This window comes from Triticum urartu, chromosome 5A (assembly GCF_056163025.1).
Source record: "Triticum urartu cultivar PI428250 chromosome 5A, HENAU_Tu73, whole genome shotgun sequence".
In the NCBI taxonomy this organism is placed as follows: domain Eukaryota; kingdom Viridiplantae; phylum Streptophyta; class Magnoliopsida; order Poales; family Poaceae; genus Triticum; species Triticum urartu.
In genome coordinates this window covers 501,377,121-501,381,763 of record NC_141877.1, presented here as the reverse complement: position 1 = coordinate 501,381,763, position 4,643 = coordinate 501,377,121, and the positions used below count along the sequence as shown (strand labels likewise).

The window sequence follows — 4,643 nt, the reverse complement described above, 5'->3', positions numbered from 1 at the left end:
CCATGTGACTGTTGGTACAATTCCACCAAATGCTTCGAAGTGTCACACTTCTTTGCAATGTGTTCCTTACAACCACATCTGAAGCAACCACTGTTGCTAGCCCTTTCATTCTTCTTGAAAGGACCTTTGCCCTTTTGGACTCCATACTTATTCTGCTTCTCATTACGCTTCCACTTTCCATTGAATGTCCTACGGTTCATTTTGGAACCATTGAACTTTTGAGTATTCTTAGAGTTGAAGTGTGATTCAGGCAGAGGCATTGTCCCTGTTGGATGAGCCAAATTGTTCTTCTCGAGAAGCTCATTGTGCTTCTCTGCCTGAAGCAACGAGTAAATCAACTCAGAATACTTCTTATACTTTTGCTGATGATACTGTTCAGCAAGTATCCTCATAGAAGGATGGAAAGTAGAAAGCGTCTTTTCAATAAGATCAGCATCAGAGACTGCACTATTGCAGAATCTTAACTTGGAGTTGATCTTATGAATAGCAGAATTGTATGCAGCTACAGACTTAAAGTCTTGGAATTGGACTAGCGCCCATTCCCGCTGCGCTTCAGGCAACATCACCGCCCTTTGTTGATCATACCTCTCCTTTAAGGAGTTCCAGAGTGTCAGAGGGCTCTCCTCCATCAGATACTCTATCTTTAGGTCAGGGTGAAGATGATGTCGAATGAAGTGCAAAGCTGAATACCTTATTATGTCTGTTACGGAAGCAGTCCCTTGGGCAGGTGTGGTTATAGCGGAATTGAGTCCCTTGGCCGTCAAATTGATTTTGACATCCATTGCCCATGTCAAATTGTTAGAACTATCGACGACAAGTTCAGCAAACTCTTTTTTAGATATGTCATCCATATCATGCATGCAGTTATCATGCTTATTAATTTACTCTCATAGCAAATTAATTGTGTTGTAAATAAAACAATGCATGTATATTGATCAACATATAGCAATTGCCAAATTGCCGGAACATATACGTTTACATACATTGTACTTGTACAATACGGTAATATTCACTAATTACTGAACAACACAATATAGTAATTTACACAAATTACTAAATAACTAGTCACAACTTCAAACTGCTAGTTAAAAGGACTAAACAGAAAAAGAAAAACGAAAAAATGGTCCTGGATCGCAACAGATCGACCCAAACCAATAGCATAGCCCACTGCTACAGTACTGCTACAGTACTGTAGGCCTTTCGGCCCAACAAACCGGCGCCGCTTTATTTGCTGCATAAATGGGGTCGACGGTTAGGGTTTCCCCTACCGCCCCCGATCCCCATCCCACGCGGCGCCACCTCCTCTGTTCCGGCCGCCGCGCCGTATGCGCGCTCACCGGCGAGCCGCCGGCGGTGAAGGGATGAAGCCCTCCTCCTCGTCCGACAAAGGGGTGTAGTCAGGTTCGTTGGCGAGGCCGAGCGACGTCGGGTTCCAGGCGCCCTGACGGCGTCCAGGGCGACAGTCGACGGCGGTGACGGAGCGCCCGAAGAAAAGACGGCAGCTCGCGCCGGTGTCGGGTGGACCCGCGCCACCGCTCGTGCCAGCGACGTCCGTGGCGGTCGTCCCTCCTGCCCCGAAGAGGAAGATGCCCTGTTCGCCGGGAGGAGCAGGGGAGTGGCCAAACGCCCATGGTGCGCTGCTCGTCCCCGGAGTGTCACTTGCTCCGGCAGCGGTGACCACACCCGCGGTGGCCATGGCGCGTCCTGGAGTCGGGATGAAGACGAAGCCGTCACCCCTGGCACTGGCGACGCGCGTCGGAGCCGGGCTGTAGCCGCGTGCAGGTACGTCAACGATGATCTCCCGCTCCTCCTCCTCTGCTGGCGTTGGTGACGGCAGGCGTGTGCCAATGGAGCGAGCGGGGCACGGCCCATCTCCATGCACACGACACCTCCGTTGTGCAGATGGAGTGGCAACAACAGGCTCTGGCATGCCCATCTCGGCGTTCAGCGGTGGTGGTGCGCTTGGTCCGGCGACCAGCCCTGGGTCCAGACCCTAGCGGTTGTCTGCCGGCGTGGCCAGGCGTCGGTTCACCGGCATGGTGCGACGGCGTCGTCCAGCGGCCACGTGATGGCAGCGTCCTCTGGAGAAGTTCTGGCGGCGGTTAATGCCGAGGCCAGAAACTGCTGGTGGTGCCCCCCATCGATGGCGGACGAACCGGCCGCGCTGCTCGGCAAGAAAATGGCGGCGACCCTCTTCCCAGAGAAGGCCAAGGAGAAGAGAGGCAAGGGACGACATCCTCACCGTTCCAGATTCTTCTCCGACGAGTTCTTGTGCGGCCTTGTCGCTCTCGCTGGAGAGAAGTACGTGATAACGTGTAAAGAAACTGTGCGTGAACGGTAAAATGATCTCACTTGATTGACTGCAATGATGTACATATTTATATGTCTGGAGGGGACACGTCGCACAGTCGCGACGCTTACAAGAGGCAAGATTAGAAGGACGCGTTCGTTACATTAGGACGTGACCCATCGGGGGAGAAACCGCACATCGGTTTGGAAAAGCTGGGATTTCTCTTTAATTAAACTAATTAACTAAATCTTAACACTTGTATCACTTAGGAGCGTGTGAGATGAAAGATTCAAGCATAGTTTTGCATCAGAGAAAGAAGCGAGAAATCCTCTTTTCAACTCTTACTCCCCCACTTCAATAGTTTGTAATAAACTCTACCTGAATCGAAGAGCTAGCCCCTAGCTTTCTAATAACAAAACAAGCGTACCATCGATTTATTGGATTATAGAGAGCCCATTAGATTGATCGTCCGCTGATAAGCTCGTTCTCTTGAACCAAACATTCATGATTCATCTCTAGGAGCGCAAGATACACCAATACAAGTACTAATTAAGGTATCATACAGGACATGTATGCATGTATATATTACACAATAGTTTAACAAGCACATAACACTAGTAACACACGTGCATACATATACTCAATCCGTAAGTATAGATACAAACAAGCTTTTAACTGGTCACTATTCACAATGGGTATATATGGGTATTGGAATTTATTGCATGGACGACACGCAGCAAAGGCGCCAGATTTACCATGCATGGCATCCATCGTATGCGGGAGTTGTCTCGTGATGTACGTGCTCACGAGATAACTTAGGGGAGCTCTAGGCTCTATCCCTAGGCGCTGTCGCGTAGCCGTAGCCGCTGGTGCAGCGCGGAGCGGAGGGCGGCGCCGTCATCGGGCTGCAGCGCGGCGGGCACGTCCACCACGACGTCCTGCACTGTCGCGCCCTGCACGCGGCTCACGCACGCGTGCTGCACCTGCAGCTCCAGCGACCGGAGCGCGCTCATCAGCCGCGCCGGCGCGTGAGGGGCGGACCCCGCGGCCGTTGTCACGCGCACTGCGGCGGCGTCTCGCCCCACCATCCGCATCTCCACCGTCTCGTCACCGGCTAGAAAGTTCTGGAAGGAGGCGCCGCCACCGCCAAGGGAGGCCGAGTTAGTGTCCCACCTCGCGGCGGCCGCCTGCTTGCTCTCGTACTCGAGCCGGGCCACGCGGGCGCGCAGCTCGGCGATGTATGCGGCGGCGTCGGCGAGCAGGGAGGCCTTGTCCATGCGTGATACGGTGGGCACGGCGGCGCGGAGGTCGCAGAAGCGGCGGTTCAGCTTGTCGCGGCGCTGCCGCTCCGCCTCCACGTGGCTGACGGTGGGGCCCTCGGGGCGGGGCCTCGGCTTCCTCCCCCGCCGCTTCGCCGCCGGACGTGGCGTCGACTCCGTGGACGCAGGGAGGCTCGGCGCCGGCAGCTCGGAGAGATCGGAGTCCGGCGAGAGCAGGGACCCCGCGGGCCACAGGTCCCCCGCGTCCTCGCTCTTGGCCGGCACGACGACGTCTCCGAGAAGCCATTGCTCCGGGACCTCGCAGGAGGCGAACTCGTAAACTGGTGGTGTTGATGCTCGAACTGGCCGGACGGCGGAGAGACCTGGAAGAAGGAGGAGCACGGGGAGAGCAGCTCGTCGTCCATGCCCGGCAGCAAATGCGTACGCGTCGCTCCTTGAACTCGCAAGTGGAGATGCGGTGCCTGTAGTTCCACTTGCACTATGGCCATGTATTTATACCGGTGGCTCATTTGCGGTTGAGACCTCGCATATACGTTTATGTCACGGAAATGGTCTCTGTCGTTTTCGATTTATCTTTGCCCCGTAAAAAACATGTCCGTGTGGGCCTGGGCTTGAGATCTTGTAGGAACCAATAGATGACAATTAGGTTACCTAGCAGTTGTGTAGTCACTAATCAGCCGTCCCATAATATAAGACGTTTTTTGACACTAGTGTAGTGTCAAAAAACATCTTATATTATTGGACGGAGGGATTAGTCACTAAACCTCACCACGTGACACCAAACCTCGTCACATGATGAGAAACCCTAACCTCATCGGTTTAAGGAGGCGACAGGAATCTATGTTGGAGCTCCGTCGACTACGTCCAGACAGACGGATTCGAGGAGGATTGGAGCCCGAAGGACAAACTATAAGAAAAAATATCGCCATCCGCTTGAGCACGGCACCTGCGAGGACTAAAAAGCCTAACCTAAACTACTAACCGGGGCGAAGCCACCGGAAATCCCCTCTCTCCACCGGCCACCAAAGCGGCATATAGAGGGGAGGCGAATCCACGGGCTCACCATTGAAGTC

General features: G+C 53.7%; 1 pseudogene; it reads right to left on the bottom strand.

Moving 5' to 3' along the window:
- Window positions 1-2,914: 2,914 nt before the first annotated feature.
- Window positions 2,915-3,991, bottom strand: LOC147972276 (transcription factor MYC2-like; annotated as a pseudogene).
- Window positions 3,992-4,643: the final 652 nt, after the last annotated feature.